We start from the raw sequence: 11,082 nt of genomic DNA, 5'->3' as shown, positions 1-11,082 counted from the left end.
GCCTTAATTGCTCTCCACTCTCCCTCAAACCCACTCTCCCTTCTGCTGACTTCTGCCCATTCATCCTTGACACCTAAATTTAGGTGTTACCTCTTCCAGGTAACCTCTTCCAGCCCTTCTGGACTTTTAATTATTCATTTGGCTATCTTAGAGTTATTATGCATTAATTTTCAAATGAGGAATTGCAGAGAACTAGGTAATAGCAAATGAAAATCCTTAGGCCACCAGGAGCTATGTGAAAGAAGCAAGAGAGAAACTAGAAGGAAAAAAATACTGAGGAAAAGCCTCATGCTTCTTCACGGACTTTCTGATGATGATAAAATAACACATTTCTGAAGGGTGATAACATAGAAAACAGTATTTATGGATTAATAGTTAAGGAAATTATATTTTTTGATCACTTGACAGCACAAAAAATAATATACCAAACCTTGTATAGGTTAAGAAAGATAAATGATGCATATATACACATACACACAGACATCCTGAAATCCATACCAGCCTTAAAATGCTTTGTGTTAAGTACTACTTCACTGCTCCAGCAAGGCCCTGATCTGTTGTGCATATTGTACATTAAGTGAACAGCAGATCTTGGCTACTTTGAGAGGGACACCTCCTGAGAATTTCAAGAATCCCCTGTTGAATACCTTGGTGTATATAATATTCCTAATGAAACTAAAGTCGAAATTTGAAAAGAGGGGGAGTTCTTTAGACACTTGATGAGTCTATAAATGAGTCTATAAATAAATGAGTGTATAAACAAAAAAGAGATTATAATCAAAGCTACCATGTACAGTTGTTTAGGCTTCGTGCTATACGTTGTAATCTATGTGAATGGCGCCTCTCATGTTGTGAGATGTACAACCTACACAGTTATATATATGAGGTGTCTCTGAATTAAATCAAGAAGAGAAATTTCCTCTCTCCTCAAGTGCCTCTCTAATTTCATTAAAATATTTTAAAAAGGTAATTACGGGAAGGATACTCATGCCACTAATCATCAGAGTGCTGCCACTTAAAGCCACAATGACATATCACCTTACACCTGTCAGAATGGCTATCAGCAATAAATCAACAAATGATAAGTGTTGACGAGGATGTGGAGAAAAAGAAACCCTCATGCACTATTGATAGAAATGCAGACTGGTACAGCCACTGTGGAAAACAGTATGGAGTTTCCTCAAAAAATCAAATGTGGAAGTGCCATATGACCCAGTGATTCCACTTCTGGGAATTTATCCAAAGAAACTGAAACCCTGATTTAAAAGAATGTATGCACCCCTATGTTCATGCGGCATTATTACAAAAGCCAAGATTTGGAAATAGCCCAAGTGCCATCAGTAGATCAATGGATAAAACAGCTGTGGTATATACAGACAAAGGAATACTACATGGTCATAAAAAGATGAAAAAAATCTTGCCTTTTGCAATAGCATTGATGGACCTGGAGAGTATTATGCTAAGTGAAATAAGCCAGTCAGAGAAAGACAAATATCATATGATTTCACTTATATGTTGAATCTAATGAACTAACAAACAACATAGAAACAAACTAATATATACAGAGAACAGACTGATAGCTGTCAGAGGGGAGAGTGCTTGATGGGGCTGGGTGAAAAGGTGAAGGGATTAAGCAAAAAAATCCAACACCTCATAGATAAGACAACGGTATGGTGATTACCAGAGGGAAAGATTAGTGGCAATAAGTAGAAGAGGGTAAAGGGATAAATGGTGACAGAAGGAGACTTGACTTTGGGTGGTGAACACACAAGACAATGTACAGATAATTTATTATTGAATTGTACAACTGAAACCTATATAATTTTGGTAACCAATGTCGCCCCATAGGTCGAGTCTCAACCACTGAGCGATACCGGCTGGGCTTTCTATACGATTTTACAGAAAATTCATAATCATTGCTCATGCTGTTTCTTAGTCTTTGTTTCAAACATTGAGGCTTCTATACAGAATCAATAAGGTTTTGCTTGCTTCCAAAATGCCAACAGGTGATAAGCAGAAAGTTACTAGGTAATTAGTGAGTTTTGATCCTGCTTATTGGATCCAACAGCCTTGGTAGTCTGTGCACTCAGCCTGCTGTCTCATTATTTTTCTTTTAGGGTTTTAGTATGTGGTTTCCCTGTCTTTAAAAAAATTATTATTTATTTTTTTGTATGGCAGGAGGATTTACTTAGCATTCCTTGAGTTAGGAAGGGTAAATTTCTGACTGAGGCCCAAGATTAAAACACACTCCCCATTGGGGAGATACCTGGACAATATTAATTTTCCATACAGCATCATGAACCATGCTCCTTGTTGCCCTAGTTCACGACTTCATTGTTTAACCAGTCCATGTTGACAGTCTTGTGGGTTACAGCTCCGTGTGACTGCCAAGAGTACCTTATTTCCACTATTGCACATTCTATTATTTTCTCTAGGAGGAAATATTTGAAGTGAGGCCAAGTGAGAAATTTCCAATTATGTTTCTCCCTGAATCTGCCATTATTTCAAGAATTGATTCCCACACCTCTAGTTAGCAAGTTGCCATTAGTTGTCGCCTTCATTTTGGTATCTCACATTTTTCACCTTTCCAAATCTTACAGAATTTCCAAGTTCCCTTTTTGCGACTAGTAGGGACTGCTTGCTGTTTTGAAATTTATAGCTTTTGGAATTTGTTCATTTTTATGTCACTTTGTTCAGAAGAGGAGTGAATGTCACTTATTAACAACTGAATAATTGTCTACTTTCTTAGATGGTTCTTTGTTTCAGGGCTTTCAATAGTTTCTTTTAAATTGTTAATAACTTCACAGAACAATGATTTCCTTGAAAGCAGGAACTGAATCTTTCCTTCTATTGGATACTCAGGACACATCCAAAAACCTGGGCACAGAGTTGGTATTTGATAAATATTTGTTGCCCATTCTCACTTCCAGGGGAAAATAACCATCAAATCATAGTCCTATAATATGCAGTGATGAAAGTTGAAAGGAGGCAGAGTAGTTTGTAGTAAGCAGTATAGTATATGAAACATGTAGAGGGTTAACAACATGAATTTTAGAGCCATCCAGAACCAAATGCAAATACTGGTCATGTTGCTGGGTAACCATGTGTCTGGTTAAGTTCATGACATCTCTAAGCCTTTGTCTTCTCCTCTATAAATGCCTAAAATAACATTCATCTTATAAAGTTGGTATGAAACCGAATGAGATAATGCATGCAAGTCTAGGCATAATACCTAGCTCATGGTAAACACTTAAGCTATGGTATATTATGTTAGTTATTATTAGTAGTATCAATATTGGTACTTTCTGTAAGATCAAGGTCAGTATTCAAAGAGTGATACCTGTGCAGTAGCCTCTAATTTTATAGCTATTAGTTCTGTGGCCTGTGTCAAGTAAGGTCCTTTGAGAAGCAGATGACAACACAGGGTGTGCAAGAGACTTATTGGGGGGAATGATTATGAAGGATAATGATGGAAGGAGCAGGAGTGGTAGCTGATGCAGCTCTGACACCTTTGAAAGGGGAATGGGGATGAAAGAGCATCAGATAGGAGGAATCACTGACTGGGAATAGTTCTGAGGAAGTTCTGGCCAGGCCAATACAGTCTCAGAGCAAACATTGGAGGGCTCCCACATTCAGCAGGAGCAGACTGGCTCTAGTGTCATTGCTGCGCTCAGTCATTGCCTCAGAGCCACCTGGGTGAAGTGTAGCCTTGGCACAAATGTCAACAAAGACCTGAAGATATGGCAGCATCATCATCTATGCTGGGTGCAGTAGATTTTCTTGGATGGAGATCTGAGCAATGCACTTTCATGCGAACTACTTGGTCTTAGACTCATTATTCCACCTGTTAGAGTCTCAGGCCATCATCCATCACATGAGGAACACAATAATACTCAATGGAGAGAGTGCAAGGTTTCATTTAGATGATGTACAGGGGGTGTCTAAAGCATAATGGGGTGTTCAGAAAATGTCCACTCCTTCCCTTCCCCTTTAGTTTTATCTTCTGTCTTTAACTCCGTTCCCTTAAGGAGAGACTCCCAATCTTTTCTGAATATTTCCAGTGTGAAGGCTCTAGAGCAGGCATCCTCAAACTATGGCCCACAGGCCACATGCGGCCCGCCGAAAACATTTATCCGGCGTGCTGGGTGTTTTTGCTGCCACTGCCTGTCCTGCTTAGCAGCAGACTCATCCCGGGCCCGCAGTGCGCATGTGTGGAATGTCTGAGGGACAGTGAACTGGCCCACTGTTTAAAAAGTTTGAGGACCTCTGCTCTAGAGAATAGCTCAACATTGAAAATCCCCACTTTTGCCTTGGTCATCCAGTCTTTGGCTAAATATAATAGAAGTGAAATACTCAGATAATGACTCTGGCCACCTTGTTCTTCTATCTGAATAGAAATGGTCTTAGGCAGAAAAAAAGAACAGAGAAATGAAAAGAAATTCATATTTGGCATTAGGTTTCTTTTTCCTTGTGGGAATAAAGCTTGTTTCTCTTTGAGATTAAATACTTTATGAGAATACTATGTCTTGAATGCTTCATCCTATTCAAGTCATTGGGGGCACATTCTAGAAATAGAACTCTTTAAATGGAAGGATATGAGCTGAGTGGGACAGATCACTGTCTTGAGCCTATGGAATTCTCAGAAAGAAACCTTTCTGAATTGTAGCCCACCAATAGACCACACAAACGGGGAGAGGTTGAAATAATTACACATTGCACAGAAAAATTGAAAAACACAAAACATCAACACTGCAATTGGAATTCTAGAGAAGGATTTTTTTAATAAGCTGGGCAAGCAGAAATATAAATACACATAGTTTTAGAATGATTCTTCCTATATGCAATCTTTCAAAAATTAAGCTTCAGCAAAACCCATGTTGCTTTTTCTTCTGCTTGATTATAACATATCCCATAGGTGTTGTGTAGCCTCCAAATCTTTTCATGGAGAAGCTTTCTCTTTCCCAGCTCCAAACACCACCAGTTTAAATTGGTTACCTTCCAAAGGTTTCACAATGTTTGTCTTTGGGTGCCTTGACACATAAACAAAATTAAAAGTTTAATATTCTTCCCTTCAGACAGTTTCTCAATAAAGCATCTTTGTTCCATGGCTGGCGTAGCAAGACCAATCTTGTCTGTACCTGTTCATTCTGGATACTTATTTGAACCAAGTGGTGTTGAGAAATGGAAGGGAGAGCACCCAAGTTCCTCAGATGGCCTGTTGAAGCTCTACATGACCAGATTTCCTGTAAAAGTTCCTCACTGCTTACAGAAAAAAACCAGATTATTTGGTCTAGGCGCCTTTTCTCAATAGGGACTTTTTAATATACTAAAAAATACAATGAATCACACAGAGTATCTAAAAAAGTATACACTACTAAAAGTTGATAGCTCAATTGATGTTTTCTTCTTTTAAAATTTAACCCATTGGAATTAATCATGATTCAAAGTGTGTTTTCATTTGTTGGGGACACACGATATAGTAAGCAACCATGTACCCACAACCCAGCCTTGCCAAATTTAACATTTTTCTACCTTTGCACCAGATCTTTTAAAAAATGACACTGAAAATGAGAGCTAGATTAGCAGGCTCCTGTGACAACCACCTTCTTCTGAATCCCTTACTGCCCTTCCAGAAGGAACCAATGCCCTGATATGATGTACATCTTTCCTGCACGTGATTTTGTCCTTCTACTGTATATGAAATAACCCCAAAACAATCCATGGTACTCTCTAGGTTTTAAAATGTATATATGCTATATTTGAAATATTCAACTGAAATTCATGTTTGCATGTGGTGTGAGAGAGATATATCTTTCTTTTCTTTTCTAAATGAATAACTAGTTTTCCCATTCTTTCTGTGTATATAAGCTATAATTCATCCTACCACATTTTATTGATTTGTTCAGGTTTTTTACTTTTTAAATTTCCTCTTGGGTCAGTTGTGGTAAGTTATATTATATTCATCTAGGATATGATCCATTTCTTCTAAGTTTTTGAATGTATTAACATAAAGCTTTAATATTTTTCATTCTCTGTTATTTTATGGTTATATCCACTTTCTCATTATTAACTTATTATTAATTTTGCCTACTCCCTTTGTTTCATGACCAACTTCTCTAGAGGTTTTATTTTATTTTTTTAATTTTTTTATTATTATTATTAGTTAAGGTATTACAAATGTGTCCTCATCCCCTCCATTAACCCCCAACCTCCCCCCCCCAGAGGTTTTATTTTAAATGCATATTTTAAAAATGAATAACAGTTCTAATTTTAATGATTTCTAATATGGCTTTGTTTTCTATTTATTTAACTTCTGTTCTTATACTTTTTATTTCTTCTTTTGGGGTTTATAATTTTTAAAATATTTGAAATTTTAAGTTTAAGTTTAGTAGTCTAATTTTCAGACTTCTTTTATAGTATAGCATTTAAAGCAATAAATTTTTCTATAATTACTTGCTTTACCCTATTTTCATTAGCTTTAACATTGTCATCCACAAGGCTTATATTCTTGGGTGACGTTGAAGAAAGTGGTGATATAAATAAAATAATTAAAAGTATTTTATGCGTGATAGTGCTATGGTAAAAAATGAGTATGGAAAAGGAATAAAGGGTGTGGGGTAGGGAGGGGGCCCTGTGGTTTTAAATAGAATCATAAAGCAAGGTCTCACACACAGGTGGTGTTTGTGCAAAGACCTGGAAGAGGTAAAGAAAGGACCAATATGAACATCTTGGGGAAAGCATCCAACCAGAGAAATCTATAAGATCAAAAGTTCTGCGATGGAAACATGATTAGAGTGTTTGTGGAACAGCAGGTTTTGTGTTCATGTCTGGAGCAGAGTGAACAAGGCAGAGAGGAGAAGGGGAAATGTTCAGAGTTAACAGGGCATGTCATATTGAGTTGTGTTGGCCATTGTAAGTTGTTTTACCATAATGGGATAGGAAAATTTTGGAAGGATTTAAGCAGTGAATTGACATGATGTAACCTGACTTTTACTTTTTAAGATTCAGATGTTGAGAGCAAGGGCAGAAGCGGGGAGGACAGGTAATAGGCCATTGAAATAATCCTGATGAAAGACGATGGTGGGTGGAATTTAGTCATTGTAGTGAATGAAGTTAGTAAGAAAAATGGAACAATTTTAGCTATCATTTTTCAAATGTTATTTCCCTTGCCATTCCTTTTTATGTTGTATTGAATTCCAGCTTCCATTTCTCTTAAATAAAAAAAAAATGTTTATCTCTCTATACTATATTCTTGGTAATTTCTTCAGATCTATTTTACAGTTCATTAATGTTTCTTTAGTTTATTCTAGGCTACTGTTTATATTATACATGGCTTTTAGTTTCAATAACTATATTTTTCATTTATGTATTCTCCCTCAGAAAGGTATTTTTAATGATATCATATCCTTTGTGGTTTCTTTTTGTCTTTAATGATTTTCACTATACTTATTTCATACTTTCTATTATCTGAAGTTCTTGGAGGTCTATTTCTGTTGTTTCTTCTACCTCTCCCTCATGATTGTTTCTTTATGAATTATGGAATTTTTATTTGCAACTAATCTGCAGTGGGGCTTTAGCTTGGAAAACATTTTGTAACCTTGTTTGATGATATGTGCTACCAGAATGGATTTGTGTTTGCTTCTTTCTGGAGCTACCAAAATAATAACTGTCTGAAAACTCTTTTCTGCTAATTTCTCAGCTTGCAGTTTTCCAGATCACTCATGTAGTATTTATTAAAATTCCAAATTCAAGGGTAACAGGTCTTTGGCAACAAATCTCAGAGATGACAATTTTGTTTTCATGTTCCGGCTGATAAATACATTTTATTTGTGAATTTTTATAATAGTAGATAGATTTTTTTTAAGTCCCATACTTTATTTTTGGAGTCATTAGAAAGCTATTACTTTGTGGGTAGGTATCAAATATGTAGCCATCTATCCCCAACAGCCCAGGCCTAATGTCTCATTCATTGTCCACTTAGGAACAAAGAAGTCAAGATCTTTGTTAGTAACAAGTTCAGTTTATGAGTTTACTGGTTAATTTTGCAGAATGTTGGGGTTCCTACAGACTTTCCTTTCTAGTTGACAGCTGTGCATTTGAATGATGTTTGCTGTGTTTTATGGAACTACCTACTGTGACATGTTGACAAACTTGGAGAGTGAACTGTCTGGCATTTCATATTCGGCTACAATTTACCTTTCTACTTCCAGATTCCATTTATCACCCACAGTAGCTTCACAAGTTGGACAAATTGACAAATGATTACTTTGCTTTTTTTGGTTTCTTCTCCTATATTTCTTCCTTTGCTGCTCTTATGTCCACATGTGAGTCATACATTAAAGCCCTGCTTAAATGTCACTTCTTTTTTTTTTTAATATATATTTTATTAGTTTTTTACAGGGAGGAAGGGAGAGGGATAGAGAGTTAGAAACATCAATGAGAGAGAAACATCGATCAGCTGCCTCCTGCACACTCCCCACTGGGGATGTGCCTGCAACCAAGGCACATGCCCTTGGCCGAAATCGAACCTGGGACCCTTGAGTCCACAGGCTGACGCTCTATCCACTAAGCCAAACCAGTTAGGGCTAAATGTCACTTCTTCCAGGAAGTTTTCCCTTATCTACCAAAGAGAAGTATCTTATATGTATCTCTTATTTATTGCCTATTGACTTCTGGCATCTATTGTGCTATTGTTATGCTCTTACTTTTAAACTCCACCCCAATCCTGGAATTACCCTGGAAACTTTGGGTCTAGGACAAGATCTGTAGTTAGTTCATTTTGTATATATCCCAGATGTAGCACTCTGTCTTTCATTGTCTGAGAGCTTATTAAACACAATTGAATTTCAGCAGAGTTTCAAACAGAAGCTGTGATATAAACATATTATACAATGGGATTAATATATATCCAGTGAGTGCTTAAATTAGATTCTGTAAATCGTTTCAAATTTTAAGACTAACAAGAATGATGATACTCTAAATAGTTGAACCTATTATGTTTCAGGCACTTTTCTAGTGCTTTACTTATATGATGTCTAATTCTGATGATTTCTGAAAAACAGATGAGATGAAGGTAGTTGCTCAAGATCACAGAGGTAGTAAGAGGAAGGAAGCTGAGATTTGGATCTGGATCTGTCTAGCTTACAAAAAAAGCCAAGTGTGCACAGGTACCAAAATAGAAAACCAATGCTTTATCAGAGATAAAATATTGCTTATTCCATGTGACTAATTAGAAATGGTGGACCGAGGTAAAAGGGATTCCAATGATGCCACTCATTTGTGAGGGCTCAGCTCCAGGGCCACCTCCTCCCGTAAGTCTCTACCTACCTGGTTAGTGTTCTCCTAGAAGACTGCCATAGTCCTCTGTCTTTATCTTAATTTTACACCTTATTCACTTGACTTTAATCATCTGTTTATAGGATTGTCTCCCCATTAGACAATGAGTGACTTGAAGACAGGAACTTTATTTTTTACTCTGTCTTCCCATTTTAGTCCCATAAGATATGAATATGTTCTTATCAAAATATTTACATGCTGTATCTTAGTCTTGGGGGTCAATAATGCAAATTAATAAATAAAGATTCAAAGAGGTCCTGCAGAAAAGAGATGTGTTTAGCCTTAACTAAAGTAGCATTTCCCAATCATACTTGACCATGAAATCTTTTTCCTCAGAATACTTATTAATTACTTGCACACCTAGTGTTCCAGAAAATAGACCTTGGGAAATAGAGTTCTTACATTGTTTTATTGGATGTTTCTTTTCTCCTTGTTTTGGGGGTGACAGGTGGATAGTGATAGTGATAGGTAGATAGGGAGCCAGCTAATTTTATAATCCAAAAGGGATCTTTCTCATCCAATTGCTAAAAGAAAGTATGCTTTGTAGCAGGCGGCAAACTCAGAATTGCTAAAGGAAACTGCTCTCTTGGCAAGAGAATGCACTTGGCGTTTCTGTCTTTAAGAACCACACCTGCTCCAGGGATGTGGGAGGGGGAATCTTTGAACCAAATTTGCTCTTTGCTTTGATTTCTCCTTTAGAATGTGATTCTGTTTCTCTCAAAGCATGCACATATTCATTCACTCTTTCTGTTGAAATACATACATCCAAGTGGCAGCTGCAGTATTTAGAAATACAAAATACAGGGGAATGAATAGTTTCCCAGTGCTAATGGTAGCCAAGGGCTGAGCCCTGTGTGTCATAAATGATAGCACTGTCCAGAGGCAAAAATCCTTTGTAGGCAGTTTTTATCCCCTTTTAAATTTTTTGGTTTTAAAGAGTGGAATCTTTCAGTAGCAGAAGCAGTTGCAATCAAACCTCACCTGTTTTTTATATTTCACAGCTCCTTAGGGAAAAAAAGAAAAAAAAAAAGATAACCTGAGAAAGGAGATGGGTAGAAATGCCAAGTTCTGAGCAGCACTGTTTTCCAAAAGATGGACGATGCAGAGGTGCTTTTCTTTTTATAACCATTTTGGTGTCTCTTGCCCCTGGAAATGACTCTTGAAAAGTCTCTTTTTCTGCAACCATAAATGCCTCTACTATGATCCTCGGGAAAACTCTCATAAAACACACTCATGTGAGGAATTCAATGTTATTTGTCTCATGGGTCCCAGGTATATTACATACACAGGCACAGGCCTATATTTAATACCAAGGCATTTGAAAGGAGTGCACCCCAGGATTCTCAGTGCTCAGTGTAATTATAAAACACTTGCTGAAGCAGAGTTACAAAGATGTTTTTATTCCTCAAAGTTTTTTTTTTTTTGTCTTGTTTACTATGCTTGGTGAGTAGGTAGACCACTAAGTAAAAAACAAAAGTCAATTAAAACCTATTGCAGGTAACATTTTGATAAAGGAAAGTTATATGACTGAGGCTCTATCAAGGATTGGCATTCCATATTTTATTCCTCTAAATTCTCACAATATCCATATAAGGTAATTATTATTCCCATTTTACATATGAAGAAAGTAGATCTCAGAGATTAAGAGGTTACAGAGCTACAAATAGTGGAGCCAACCTTGGAAACCAGGTCTGCAAGGTCTCCAAAGGTGAAATAGGAGGTTTGGAGAGGTGAGGCAATTTTAGG

This window comes from Myotis daubentonii, chromosome 3, assembly GCF_963259705.1.
Source record: "Myotis daubentonii chromosome 3, mMyoDau2.1, whole genome shotgun sequence".
In the NCBI taxonomy this organism is placed as follows: Eukaryota; Metazoa; Chordata; class Mammalia; order Chiroptera; family Vespertilionidae; genus Myotis; species Myotis daubentonii.
Note: the sequence above shows the minus strand (reverse complement) of the source record.